This window comes from Pinus tabuliformis, chromosome Q, assembly GCF_031772625.1.
Source record: "Pinus tabuliformis cultivar Carrire ecotype Pingquan chromosome Q, CPIR1, whole genome shotgun sequence".
NCBI classification, from domain to species: Eukaryota; Viridiplantae; Streptophyta; class Pinopsida; order Pinales; family Pinaceae; genus Pinus; species Pinus tabuliformis.
The window spans coordinates 733,931,931-733,948,236 of NC_142296.1; positions in this window are offsets into that span (position 1 = coordinate 733,931,931).

Here is a 16,306-nt window from a genome sequence, read left to right on the forward strand (position 1 = left end):
TTCGAAATCTTGTGGAGGAGGAGGACTGCTCTCTAGCTCTGGCCGAGAAGGGCTTTCATCATGTGGAGGACTAGTTTCAATGCTTGGCTGAGGACGAGGTGGACTACGGCCAGCTAGAGGTTTCTCAGGTGTCTCTCCACCCAAGTCGATGAAGTGGGGCCATTTTATTTGTGTTTTACTCCCCTTTCCTCTTAGCCTGGTGCTTCTCCTTAAGTATGGTGGACTAGTACTCTTTTCTTGTACACTCTGTTTCCCTTTTTCCTTTTTCTTTGCTATAGCAACCTGAAGATGTACTAATCTTTCTAACAGTGGTTGATAATCCTCCTCTATGGATGGCTCAGGTGATTGGTAGACTTCTTGGATGGTCCTTTTGCCTTTCTCTTTTCTCTGTTTCTTGTCTTTAGTTCTGTTTTCTTCTTCTTTTTGACCAACTTCTTGAGTTTCTGTAGTAGGGGAGTCTTGGACTATGGTACTCTTTTCTTTTCTCCTACTTTTTCTTGGTGTCTTTGGTGTACTACTTTCAGAGGCCTCAGATGGCTCTTGGAAGTAGTTTCTTATCAAGAATTGTTCCCAGGTATCTTTGTTTTTCTTCAGTTGGTCCTCAATGATAATTTTTACAAGTCCATGATGATATAGATGAGGTTCTATATTGCCTATGTGTTTTTGGACTGTAATACTAATCTTCTTCAAACTCAACAGTAAGAAATAAGGCAAATTAAGAATCTGATTCTCTAAGAAATTCATCAACAGTCTAGCATGATACATGTACATTGAACCAAAGCGTCCTTCACAAGTGACAAATTTTTTGATAACTAACAGCAGACTGGCCCATTCTTCCTTCAATGCATGAACATGAATTCCTTTAGTAAACACAGTGGTGTCCATACCTGGGTTTCTTAGCATAATTCTCCATGCCTGTTCATCCACGCTTTTGTTTTTGAACCATCGCTCACCTTCCTGGGGTAAGCCTGTGGCAGCTGCTACTGTTGTTTCGGTCACCGTGAGCTTCAAATATCCAATCTCCACCATTTGACCGTTGAAAGACTGTGCAAAAGCCTTGGTTACCTCTTTATTATAGCCTTTAAACTTTTGGATGAAGCGTAACCATTTGGCTTTCTTCAGCAAATCTTTTGCTTGAGGGTAACCTTCTAAATATTTCAGTCCTTCTGGCTCTGCCCTTAGTAGTTTTCCCATTCCTTCCTCTGTTTTGAATTTCAACTGAGGATGCAATTGCGTGTGAGGATTTAGCAGAGGGAAGGTAGCTCGGTTGCAGGGTTTATGGTAAAATGAAGTGGCTGCAATCGGTAGCAGGTAACGGGAATGCTTCAGATTACAGGCGAAACAGAGGATGAGCAGCCGCAAATAAGTTCACAAATTGAAATGTGTGTATATGAAACGGATGATCTTTAATGAAATGGTAAGTGAACGGAGTGGAGTCGAGATCTTTTTTGAATTAACGGCTGCGTACGGGATATCACACGTTTTGATGGATGGTTGCGGGAAATGTGGTGGAGAGGAGCCGTAAAGGGATTGGTCACATCTCATGAGTGTAGGTGGCAAATGAAAGTGCAGTCAACTTGAGTTTAAACCTGAAAATCAATCATGAGACCATTAAGAAATGAATGCATGGTGTGTGAAGTAATATCGTGGAATAGGAGTGGGTAATGGAGCTATCATATCGAATCATTGCACATAGTAGAACTTTTTATGGTTTGATAACTATGCATAATCATGACTTCAATTGTTATTTGATAATAAAAAAATTGCTCATACCTTTGGAAACTTTGTCATTTCTTTCTCATAGTTTTTAACCAACTGTTCTTTCTTGATGTCTTGGAGATGATCCATGTCTTCATGGCATTTTCTCAATTACACCTGCATTTTCATGATTATTGCACTAATATTCTGACTGTGAATTTGAAAAACAGAGTGGTGGTAGCTGCGGAAATCGTTTATGGCTGCGGAAACTATTTCTGGTTGCGGAAACTATTTATGGCTGCGGAAACTGGTTCCAGCTGCGGAAACTGGGACAGCACCCACTTAGCTAAACAAAGATAGTTAGAAAAGAACTAACTGAGTGAAAAATAGTCCTGAAAGGAACTTTTATTGATGAAATGAAAATGAAATGAGTGGAATGGAGTGAAAGTGAAGCGGAGTGAAGTGAAGCGAAAATGTGAATGAGATGGAGATGGAGTGAAATGGCAAATGAGGTGGAGTGAAGATGGAAAAAGGAGAGGAGAGATTTTTTTTTGGAAAATATAGAGTGTCAGGTGTCCCTGATTTTCACTCTATATTTTTTGTATAAGACCGCCAATCTATGATTGGTTTTCAGGCTTATACAATTTTTTTTTTTTTAACTGAAAGAAACAAAGGCTAGGCTGGTGGGGAAGAAGGATTCTTCTCCACCAGCCTTATTGCAGAATTCTCTTGGAACATCTTGACAAATTCCTCTTTTGAGAGTGGCTTATGATAAATTTTCAATCGGTGTCCATTCACAATAAGAGGAGTCTGAAATTCATCAATGGTCTTGATTCTTACCGCTCCATTGTTAAAGACTTTGTCAATTTCATATGGCCCAAGCCAATGGGTCTGAAATTTACCTTTGAAGTCTTTAAACTTGGAATCAAACAGTAACGCCCAATCTCCCTCTTGAAACTTTTTCTCTTTGATGTATCTGTCATGCCACTTAGCTCTTTGATGTTGAACTAGATCAGTCCTTAAAATTGCTTCTTGTCTGATCTCATCTAGCTCATTCAGTTGCTCCATTCTGTGCTTTTGGGCTTCTGATAGATTCATCCCCAACTGGACTGCCATCTTGAAAGTCTTGACTTGAAACTCAATGGGGAGCAGGACTTCTTTCCCATAAACAAGTTCATAGGGAGAATGTCCTGTTGTATTCTTCCATGTAGTTCTGTAGGCCCATAAGGCTTTAGGAAGCCTTTTTGCCCAATCTCTTCTATGTAGATGGACAGTTTTGGTGATGATGCTCTCAAGAACTTTGTTTGTAGACTCCACTTGGCCATTTGCTTGCGGATGGTAAGGAGTAGATTTTTTGTGCTTGATTTTGTATTCTTCCATCAGCTTCTCCATCAAGTTAGATGTAAATTGACTTCCCTGATCTGTCACAATTTCTCTTGGGACACCAAAACGAGTAAAAATATCCTCATAAAGAAATTGAAAAACTGAATTTTCAGTGGTAGAAGGCAATGCTTTGGCTTCTACCCATTTAGTGACATAATCAGTGCATACCAATATTTACTTCTTTTGTTTAGATGGTGGATTAATGGGTCCAATGAAATCTAAAGCCCATTTTTCAAAGGGTTTGATGAGTACCTGTGGTTGTAATGGCATTTCATTTGAAAGAGTCGGTCTCCCAATTCTTTGGCAGTTGTCACACCTTCTGACATATTTTTTTGCATCTTTGAAAAGGGAAGGCCAATAATATCCTAAAGAAAGGATTTTATAGGCCATCCTTTTGTCAGCAAAGTGTCCACCACATGGTTCATCATGACATGCCTTGAGGATGTCAGGCATTTCATCTTCCTGAACACATCTTCTGATCACACAATCTATCCCTGTTTTAAACAATTCATTAGAAATCCATGAATAATTCGAACTCTCCTGAATAATTCTTCTTTTTTCACTAGGAAATAAATGTGGAGGTAGCTTTCCTGTAACCAAATAGTTAGCAATATCTGCATACCAAGGAGTCTTAGTAGTTACTGCAAATAAATACTCATCTGGAAACTTATCCTCTACAGGAGAATCTTTATTAGTATTTTGGATTCTAGACAAGAAATCAGCTACTGTATTTTGTTTCCCTGGTCTATCCAACACAGTAATATTGAATTCTTGTAAAAGTAAGAGCCATCTTGTAACTCTGCCATTAGTAACAGGTTTGTTCATTAGATATCTAATTGCAGAATGATCAGTATGGACAAAAGTTTCATAGCCTGTTATATAATGTTTAAACTTATTGATTGCATGAACAACAGCTAAGAACTCTTTTTCAGTCACAGTATAGTTTAACTCGGTGGGAGTCAAATTTTTACTGGTGTAGTAAATGGCATAAGGAACTAAATCCTTTTGACCCAACATAGCTCCTAGAGCTGTATCTGAAGCATCTGTGGAAATATGGAAAGGAAGTTTCCAATTTGGCCCTCTCAAAATGGGTGCTTCAGATATTCTTGTTTTCAAAGTTTCAAATGCATATTGACAATCAGGATCCCATTTGAATTCACAGTCTTTTGTAAGTAATTCGAAGAGTGGAGATGCTATTTTGGTGAAGTTTTCAATAAATCTTCTATAGTATTCAGTAAATCCAAGAAAAATTCTAACATATTTTTGAAAATTTGGAATAGGCAACTTGGAGATGACTTCAACTTTTGATCTATCAACTTTAATCCCATCCCCTGAAATATGATGTCCTAAAACAATCCCTTCAGTAAACATCATAAAGCATTTTTCATGACTCAACGATAGGTTTGTTTCTTTACACCTTATAAGGACTTTTTCCAAATTCTCTAATGCCTCTTCAAACGAATTACCATAAACTGTAAAATCATCCATATAAACCTCTACACAATCATGGATTAGATCAGAAAAGATTCCTAGTACTACCCTTAGAAATGTTTCGGGTGCATTACATAATCCAAAATGAAGTACTCGGTAAGAAAAATTTCCCCATGGACACGTAAATGTGGTCTTATCCTGGTCTTCAAGTGCTACCTGAATCTGATTATAGCCACTAAAACCATCCAAAAATTAAAAATGCTTTTTGCCTGCTAAAGTATCTAATACCTGATCGATAAAGGGTAAAGGAAAGTGATCCTTCAAAGTTGCTTTGTTCAATTCCCTGTAATCAATGCATACCCTCCATTTACTATTCTTTTTAGGTACTATAACCAAAGGAGAAACCCATCGGCTATCTGAAATTGGATAAATGAAGTTTACATTGAGTAGTTTTTGGAGCTCTTCTTTCACTATCTCCCTAAGGTTTGGATTCATCCTTCTCTGAGGTTGTCTGATTGGTCTACTGTTTTCCTCGCTGTAGATGTGATGAATGCAAGTCTTAGGGTCAATACCTTTCATATCAGTATACTCCCATGCAAATGCAGTAGAATGTTTTTGCAAGATTTTGGTTAGCTCTCCCTGTTGTGATCTTTCCAAGTTTTTGTTGATATTCAATGTTTTACCTGGAAAGATCTCAATGGCGGAACTACCAAACTCTTCCATAGAGAAAAGAGACATTTTTCTTGATGATAGATACTCAATGTCAGAATCTAACTGAAATTTTGTGTGGTCATATTCTGAAGATGTTTCAAAGTTTTCTAATGTGTTCAGAATTTGACTATCTTCACTGACTTCAGAAATGGTAAAGATAGGTTGTATAGTATCCTCATCATCAACCCACTCATTATCTCCTATTTCTATAATTTCTTTTGCTGGAGGATACAGATTGAATTTCTTTGTCGAATTACCATCAGAAATATACATATCCCCAGACCTACAACTGATAAAAGCATCAGCTATGGCCAGCCAAGGTCTTCCTAAGATGAGAGGGTGACCTCCTAAATTACTCTTGGGAGTTAAAATCATGAAATCTACTGGATATTCCCAAGAGTCTAAGGAGACCGAAATGTCTTCTAATACACCATCTGATTTGATAATTGATCGATCTGCAAGTTGCAGTAAAGTACGTGTAAAAAGAAGATTAGGAAGTTTTAGCTGTTCCATAGTCTGTCTACTCATAATGTTGATAGCAGCCCCTAAATCAATCAAATTATTTGGAATTTCTACCCCATTGATATGTGTTTTGACAATTGGACTACCGGGATCTACATACTTCTGCATAGTAATTTTTCCCATCATGATATCTGCAATTTTTCCTACCAGGTGGATTCTTCTTGTATCTCTTGGTTTCCTTCCTGGTATTTTAAGACTCAACTCCTTTATTGTTTTTTCTAGAATAGGAATTTCTCTAATGGCTTGTAACAAGGGAATCTTGATACAGACATTCTTCAATTCATCTAGAAAATCATAGTCAGGCAACAAGATTTGTTTTTCCAACCCTTTGTCAATTTGTAATCTTTCAGGAAAATGAGGTGTGGATGAAGATGCAGGTTGCTCAAATATAGGAGTTGTGGGGGTTACTCTTTTTCTTTTTCTTTTTGAGTGCTTGGGTTTGGAAGAGATGCTTCATAACCTTTATTGGCTTCAAGAGAATCTTCCTCAGAAATGCTTTGCTTCTGGGCATCTATAGAAGGTTTATCTAAAACTCTACTAGATCTAAGTTTTACATCATTGAGAGAAACAATCATATAGGTAGGAAATTGTTGACCTTCTACCATGTAAGCATTTTGAAGGTTTTTATTGTTGGGGTTTGGCAATGGCTGGGAAGGAAGTTGATTTGGCTTCTGTTGGAATGGAAGCAAGAGTTGAGAATTTGGATTCTGTTGAGAAGGTTGTTGTTGTTGTGGAAATGGCAATGGCAATGATAGTTGTGGATTTTGATTTGGAAGTTGTGGAGCTTGTTGGTTTTGAAAAGATGGAGGATATTGATAAAATTGAGCAAGTCTCCCATAAGGATTTTGCATGCCTTGTACCCATGATTGAAAAGGATTTTGAGGTTGGGACCAAGGTTGTTGCCAAGGATTCCAATTTGGTGGGGTTTGAAAGTTCATAGAGTTGTTAAACCCTTGGTTTTGTTGCCCCTGCCAAGGTCTCCTTGCAACAAAACATAGAGACTCAATTGTATTCGGATCTTCTTGAAAGACAGCTTTGAGCAAGGGAATTGAAGGACAATCTTTGGTATCATGATTCTCTGAACAAATCACACATGTTTCTACAACTTTTGCATCCAAGGGACATTCCCTTAGAGCATGTTTCTTTCTACATTTTGGGCAAAAGATGGCCAAAGCTTCAGCTTCTGCTTTCTGCTTATTTTGTATCTTAAGGGTGTCTAGTTGCTCACTAAGACTCCCTAAGATATCAGTTTTGAATTCATCAAGCATATTTCCAATCTCAGCCCTACTTACTGATCCAGTTGCAGATTTGTTTGCTCTGATGAGAGAAGGATCTCTAGGCCCTTTTCCAGTTTTAGATTTTCCCCTTGAGAGATGGACACATAGCTCTGCTATATCATGAAGTGGAAGTTGAGATATATCTCCTTTTCCCATCATGTTCAAAATATCTATCCATTCATCTCTAATGGCTTTTAATAGAAGGGCTTTCAAGGTTTCCTCATCTAAGTTACTCATTTTTGCTCTTTTCAAGTTGTATTGGAATCTTTCAAGTAAATCCTCCAAGTTTTCATCCTCTCTTTGCACCATTTTGAATACTTCATCCTTGTGATTGGTGGGCATACAATAGTCCAGGTATCTATCCAAAAATGTTTGTTTCATATCATTCCAAGTCCTAATGGATTGGGTGAGTAATCCCATGAACCATTTCAAAGCAGCTCCTTTCAATGTTGAAGGAAACAGTTTGAGTTTTTGAGAGTCTTCCAAATAATCATAAGTTCGACACATGACCTCAAACTCAAATAGAAATGTTTCAGGATCCTCATTTCTTAACCCATGAAAGTTTGGGAGGAAAGATGGTGAAATATTTTTCATTGTTGCTCGAGAATCCTCATCGACTATAGGAAATCCGAATGAGTTATCTCCATCCCTATTTCCCCCATTGTTACCTCTACCTCCTCCATTTTTTCCTTCCTCCCCCTCCTCTACCTCTACCTCTACCAAATCCGTTAACTACCTCCTCTGTCATGATAGCTTCCTCAGAGACTTCAGAGTCCTCTGGTTCCTCTACTAATGGCGAACGAGGAGGAATTTCTCCCTCTTCTTCCTCAGGTGATTCTACTTCTTCAATTACAATGTGTCTCCCTGTAGAAGGAAAGAAAGGATCTTTTCCTAATTCAGATTCGATGGATGGTGTGGGAGAGTCTCCTAATTCAACTACTGCCTCTTGAATTCCAGGAATCCTAAGGCTAGGAGTGTGAGTTGGAGATGATGGAGGTGTCTCTTGTCTATTCCTTGAAGTAGATGGAGTTGTGAAAATTGAACTCTTGGCTCAAGCTAAAAACCTTCCCCTATAATCTCTTGCTCTATGCATGTCATTTTTTTATTTTTCTTCAAGTCGAGCTAATAATTCTCTTTTTGATCTTCCAGGTCACTCTAGGTGCAAGAAGAGAGCATACTCAAGAAACTATTAAACCAATAACTTTCTCTTTTCTGATCCTCCAGGTCACACTAAGTGCAAGAGGAGAGCATACTCTGAGAGGTTATCAATTTCCCTTCCTTGAAATTTTTTATTATTATTTTTTAAGAAATTGGCTACCTAGTTTCACTTCCCCGGAAATGGCGCCAAAATGTTTGGTCAATTTAGTGTGTCGTAAATTGCTATTTTAAATGTCAATCCGGGAATCGTAAACTGATGAAGTGAAGTGCACTGTATGTGCAAGATAACCATTTTCTTAGTCTTTTGTCGTTTTTGAGTTTTTTTTTTTAGTTTTTTTTTGGGTTTATCTTCTGTGGATTCCCTAGTGTGAGATGGCGAAATTGAAAGTTAAGTATGGATGGTAATGGTGATTTCTACAATGATTTTCCAAACTTAAATGTTCTCAACAAGAAGGTTTCAAACTGACTGTAATGAAATCAATTCTCAAAAGGAAATAAATGTACCAAAACAGTGAACTAGTGACAATGGCCCAGTATCCTTATTGCTGTATGAAAAAGAAATTAAAAACTGAACTTGAAACAACTCAAAGACTGAAAGCAAAGCAAACTAAATCACACTACTTCAACCCACATTCTGACCCTTCACCTTTCGACTCGCTTCGGCTATAGGAAGTAATCATAAACAAGTTGAGTAATATGATATCTAAATTGCAGGAAATTAAATTGCATAAAAGGAAACTAAGATTTAACTACTCATTCATATTTGAACTCTTGAAAATGACATAAGTAATTCAATCTCTAACTTGCAGGAAAGAAAACTAAATCATACTACAACAAGTAATATTTTGATTCCTTACTAATTGAGTCGCTTGGCTATAGAAAAGAAATCATAAACAAATGAGTAATATGATGTCTAAGTGGCAGAAAAGTAAATAAGCAAAACAAAATTGAAAGAAATGACAATGCTGGAATTAAACTCAGTAAATGAAAATCAGCAGAAAGGACAAGATGATCTCATGTCAGTAGTTATCAAAAATATGTAAATTTTCCCGGGCTGCCTACAAAAACCTGTAAAAGAAGCACTGATCAACTAACAGTTATGAAAAAAAACATAAAGGAAATATGGACAGCAATGAACATCAGAACAGCACAATATATACAAGCAATGATTATAAAAATAGTAAATGAAAATAAGTAAGAAACTATACAGAGCTTTGGTGTACAGGGGCCCTCTGCAACCTCAGCCAGTCTATTACTTAGTCACAAATCGAATTCAGGAATGTTGTCTTCTCATATATTAAAGTGCAGTAATAAGACAAAGTAAAGCACAATACAGTGGGCTAATAACAACAGTCAAAATTACATCTGAAAAAATAACTATCCAACGTATACCAACGCGTTATTTATAAGTGAAAATGCTGCAACTAATTCCTAGATTTTATGCTGCCAAGAGACACGTAAATCTCCACGGCCTGAGATCTAGCGTTATGGTCATCATGACAGTTGAATCCATGGAGTGGTGGCTGCTCGATTCAGTTCACGGGCTGATCTACAGGTGTTCCAATACCTCCAGAAACTGAGGATCGTGCCACGCAAACCTTCACGTGTGAAAAACAAAGTCGTGCCACCACAAAACTCCTTGTTTGGCCCTTCCTTTGACCGTCGTTGACCATGACCGTTTATGAGTGATTTGGCTGAACTGAGGGGACACACTCCATGTACATGTCACTTGCAGCTTGCGCATGTGGCCGGTTTCTCCATTGGACACCTGTAACATAGCCTTTAACAAAATGGCTGTGGAAACTTGAGCTGGCTGCGGAAAGTGACAAGTTTCCGCAGCTGTTTGAACAAAAATATAAATCAAACAACAGTCATAAAAATAGTTAGGAAACCATTTCATAAGCTCTTTTTAGACTAATATGCAATGATTTGATAGCTTGGTGGATGAAGTAAATGTAAAAAGAAGGCTGAAAGGGTATACAGGGAAGTGCAGGTTTGGGACTCAACAGTAGCCTCTGGTTGGTCCACATGACATCCTATGGTTGGTCCATGTGGTAGCCTCCAATGGTTCACGTGGCTCCGTTTGGTAGCATTACATCCAACAGATGTTAGTACTTGGTTCCATGTTTCAAATTATGAGTGAGCCATGTGTTACCCTATCTCCATACCAGAGGCCATTCTTTGGGTGTGTCACGTGTCAACCTTGACCCTTGTTTTGTCGTCAACTTCTGAAGGCCATAAATTTTGCATATGATGTATGTTTAAGCCCATTCAAATTTTGTTGGAAATATATTGATGAGATCTTAAACATGAAGACATTTTCATCAACATTTGACATGACCAAAGTGGATCAATTGAAGAATCCTCATGATGAATCCTCCCCACTAAGAAGCTTTTAAACAACCAAAAGTTTGATTTCATTCAGCAAGTGATGGTATAGCATCCTCACTCTTCCTATTTGCATCCATAGTGATTTACTTGTATGCATTCCTATTGGAAATACACAGATATATTCGACATCACCTCTTCGTGAAGTCCTAATGCTTCTATTAAGAATGACATCTTCCTACAACTTATAAAGATATTCAGGAAAAAAATCAACAACTGGAGGAACTTGAAAATTTTCACCTTGATCCATGATCATAGGAGGCTCATATATTTTCATTTTTTCAACACTCACCCTTGAATACATATTCATATAAAGAGGTAAATCTAACCAAAAAGCATTGTCCCTAATATTTTCCAAAAGTGTAAATGGGCCATACTTTATTAGTTTGAGATTTCTACCTTCACCTTTAAGATTTTCTTGTTAGTATATAACCAAACCTGGTCATCGACTTGGAAATGATGATCAAACCAATGCTTTTCATGCTTAGCCTTCTAATTGGCTTGGTTCTTTTCCAATTGTTCCTACATAACTTGCTGAACCAATTGAATATTATGGATGAAATCCATGGCTTTGTTTGCATCACTATGTCCATCCAACACTACATATTTCCCAAAAGTGAATTCCAAACGATACTTAGGAAAATATCTAAAACATGTCTTAAAAGGAGACTTCTATGTAGAAGAATGTATGCCACAATCGTAGGCATGTAGTACATAATGAAACTGCTCATCCCAAAGCTTAGGATCCTTGCTAAAATACCCTAAGAGTATATGTATTACTATCTTGCTGGGCAATTTTGTATGTCCATATTTATATGGATGAAAAGCAATGCTCTTTCGAAGCTTGGTGTCTATTAACCCCCATAAACTTGACTAAAACTCCCCAAGGAAGCGAGACTCTCAATTAGATGCAATGAATGTGGGAAAACCAAAATTAACCCAAACATTTTGAAAGAATGTCTGTGCATTCCTCCCTCCTGTCATCTACTTCTAACAAGGCATCGATACACACAATTTTTTAAATCTATCGACCACCACATACAAATAATCATGCCCTTTTCTAGACATAGGTAGACCCCAACAAAATACATAGACACACTTTCCATTGGATGATAATGTAAATAAAGTGGCATGTACAAACCTACTTTTCTATTACTTGGTTTGTTAATAGCGGATATGACACACCCCTTCACATATTTGGGAATAGTTTCATTCATTCGAGGCCAATAACATAATGTTGCCACTGAGCTATTATTTTTCCTACACCAAAATGACCAGGAATAAGAGAAGGATGTGTTTCTTTAATGTACTTGTTTATCCCACAGAATACACAATTTACCAAGATGATATAGCATTTTGTCATGAGCATGATAATATAATTCTTCTACTTGAGTATCATGGATTAGTGTTTCATACATATCCCTAAAATATACATCTCTAGCACACTATTCAATATAACTTTCATGAGCTAAAGAACTATGTTGTAAAATAATGGATGTAATACTAGAAGGTCTCGATAACATATCAATGACAAATATACCTTTCTTATATCTAATGGCCAAATGGAATTGTTGCAATAATCCCATCCACTGGAAATGTTGTGAATATTGTAGCTTGGATTGTGATTTAATATATTGCAAATGTTAATGATCCTTATGGATGATTGTCTCCTTTCCCATTAAATAGTGTTTCCACCTCTCCACACTCTAAACCTAAGCATACAATTCTTTGTCATAGGTATGATAGTTTGTTATTGCACCACTAAAGGTCTTAGAATGCTAACAAACTGGTTTCCTTCATTTTATTAACATTAATCCCATCGAATAATCACTTGCATCAATTTCAATCTCAAATGATTGTTGTAAATATGACAATGCTTGAATCGGGGCTCTTCTGATCTTCTCTTTCAAATTTTGAAGGATTTTTGTTGATTTCCTCCCCATTAAAATAATTTCTTAGTACTTGTCAAAGCATATAAAATAGACGCAATAAATGAAAATCTAGCAATAAACTTCTTCCAATACTAAAATACTCCTAGGAAGATCCTAACTTCTATTACATTATTAGGCTTAGGCCATTTCATGATGGATTCAAATTTATAGGGATATTCAATTTTCAACTCACCACACACTACGATATATCTTAAATAAACAAAAGATATTTCACCACATTCACATTTTGACATCTTTTAAAATATCTAATACTTTCCTAACATCAATTACAACCCGAGGGTTAGCTCAATTGGTCGATTCCCCATCGTTAAATCACCTTTGTTATTGAGAGGTCATGGGTTCAATTATCTTAACACTCTTGAGGTCATGCTCCGTGGTTGAGCCGACTGGAAGTGATCCCTTTGGGTGGATCTAGCTCGTAAAAATATTTCATGGACTTAGCGGTCACTGATGTTTGAGGTCTATGAACCACATAGAGAAAAACATGCATTACATGATCTTCCCAGTTTTGACTGAAAATCAGGATATCATCTAAGTATACTATTACAAAATATTCTATGAATGGCATAGATACATCATTCATGCTCGCATGAAACTAGAAGGAGCATTATGAATCCCAAAGGGCATAATTACCCATTCAAATAGACTATTTTTTTTGTTTTAAAATTAGTTTTCAAAATATCACCTTCAAAAAATTACGAATTGATGATAACCACTTCTTAAGTCTAACTTAGTGAAATAGATTTCATTCTTCAACTATTCTAGGAAATCATAAATATTAGGAAGAGGGTAACGATTCTTCACCATGATATTGTTCAATGCCCAAAAATCCATACACATTCTCCATGTAATGTCTTTCTGTGGTACCAACACAACAGGTGTTCCACATGGAGAAGTACTCAGTTGCATGGCTAATTTCTCGAGCAAATCTTGGACTTGCTTCTTGATTTCTTCATTCTCAGACATTAATAACCTAAACATGCCAATGTTATGAAGAGGGGCATATTGTTGCAATTGGATCTCATGTTGTATATCTCTCATGGGAGGTAATCCTTTAGGTTCCTAAAACACTTCATCATAGTTATAAACAATCTTAACTAATTAATTTTTATTATTAGGATTACATCCTTTGAAAGCATTGGATTTATAATCATCCTTAGCTTTTACAATAATGAGTACAAAAATTTCACTAGAATTTACAAGCCTTTCCATATGTCCTATGGTAACAAGAGACATATTAGTCTTCATTCGATGGGTTCCCATGATATACTCAATCCCATCTTTATAAGATTATATTTTTTCTCCTCCCTATAGAAGATAGATTTCCTATCATAAAATAAGGAATGCGCAAAATAATCCCGCAAATATCAAGTGGTATGACATCTAACTCTACCTCATTAGTGAAATTAAATGTAATTACAAATCTAAGTTTGTGTTTTTTAGGCACTTGGAACTTAGCATTTTCACATAGCCACACTAAAGGATATGGTTTTGGATGAGGCTTAGTTTCAAGTCTCAATGTTTTAACAGTTTCTTTAGAAATAATATTAGCTTGTGAACCACTATCAAATATTTTATCAATCTTTGTATGTTTTGACATAACTCTAATATGAAATATATCATATTTTTTTCATCATGCATAGCTTTAGATTTTGAAGAATGAGTGCTAGATCTAGAACTAGCAACAGAATATATACCTTGTATCCCCATGGTTGTGATATTGGTTTCATCACCTGAATCTAGTCCAAGATCTTGTTGGATTGTAGCAATGATCTTCTTATTACCTTCTTATTTTTTAACGTCTTTGGAATTATTTCTGGATTAATTTTCCAGCTCCTAGCCTCGTTAGGTCCTCCCTTTTTCAATGTGAACATGTATGCTTCTCACCTTATTTCTTCATTATAGTTGATATTTAAACCTTACCCTTTTCTTTGATCTTGCTTGCAATTGGTTAAATTGGTTTCATTGAGAAGTTCCCATGGAAATTATTTCCCCATGACTCAATGGGATTAGTTTGGATGCAAACTTCACTAAGATTATTTGGGTTAAATATAAGTATAGTATGTCTCAAATAACACTGGAACCCACCAATATACTTCAAAAATTTGTATTGCAGAAAGGGGAACATCCAATGTTAATGCCCTCCTTTATAACTCTTGAGAATAATCTTGAAAAACCTTGTCTTAGATTGTTCCAATCCATTAATGCTTGTTTCATATATTCTAATGGATAGAATTACTTGTTTAATGCAAATTTAAATTCATACCAATAAGATGTCATTTCACCTTTAATACAAAGATCTTTTTAGACCTCACTCTCCCACCATATCAATGTTATGCCTCCAATTTAAAGTAGCTAGTTGAACCTTGGCTCCTTTGTCCACAATTCTTTAAATGCTGCAACAGGCTCCAATCTGCTTGATCCAATTACCTAGATTATTTGCATCATGTTCGTCATTATATTTTGAAATATTTAATTTCACATCTAATTCTAACAAAGGTAATTTAGAATCAACCTTTTATGGTTTCCCTTTCTGAGTTTGAGATGGAGGTGGAGAAGAAGAAGGAGGGTCACCACCATCTCCTTCACCTTTAACCTCGTGTAGATTTTCTTGTAGATTCAACAACTCATGTAATTTCCTAAAACACAAGAAAAGAATATACTATACTCTTTACAACGGAAGCCCATAAATATCGATGAAAACAATAATCAGCCAGAGGAGGATAATCAATGGCACATAACACAATATTTATCCAAGGAAAGCAACTACTCAAAACCCTTATTATCTATATTTCATTAATTAGAAGATCTGTGAAGAAAATGCAAATCTTGTTCACACTAGAACAATTCTTTCACAAGTATAATCAACTCTCTTCTCACAAGCTAGCTCAAGCCAACACTTAGCATATTTTGCTGCTCTCCAAGCCCCGACTTCCTTGAGCTCTTGGTCAAAGAATTTGGATGAATGCAATTTGCTCCGCTCAACTTGCACAAGTATTTTCTATCCAATGCCTGATTGACTTCCTTTGGCCGATACTTAACGAAATTTCCAAGCCCCCAATATTCTAATTCCTTGCACAATTCTTGAGAGAATTAGCATGTATTTAAAGGGAAATTCTCACTCTATAACTACGCAACCCAAACATCGGTCCTCAACTAATTGCATGCACTATTTGTACAACTTGGAAAATTATACAACTGATAATACATTGTCCCTGCACTCTAGTCTCAATTAGGTCTTCCTCTGAACTGACATTGATGAGTTATTCTTGAGTGAATCTTTAGTTAGTTGGTGTGGCACTGAGGATGCACTAGTGCACCAACTCACTACTACACCTCTACTAGTTCCTCCAACAGTGAGAACTAGTTTAACTGTCTATAACTCAGTCAAGCTGAGTTATCTAATTACAACTCAAATAAACTCAACTTGGACCCCTAAAACTTAGGGATCACACTTGCATGACTCCAGATAGACTTCCAACTCGAAATTCCTAAGCTAACTAAGTCAACTTAACTTAGTTAACTATTACAAGTTTCTACGAGAAAATAATTACAATTTTAATTCACAATTTAATTCAAGGACAAATTAAATTGGAATTTCTAGATTCTATTTTTAACCTTTCTTGTTGCTATTTTCAACACTTGGCTTGGGCCTTCTCCGTTTTTTCTCCATTCTTTATACAATTTTTCCATATGGCTTTAATGTTGATAAAATCTTACTAAAATTCCCTTTTAGACTCGATAAGGCTTTCTTCCCCTTCACATTCCATTATTAGTCATGGAAAT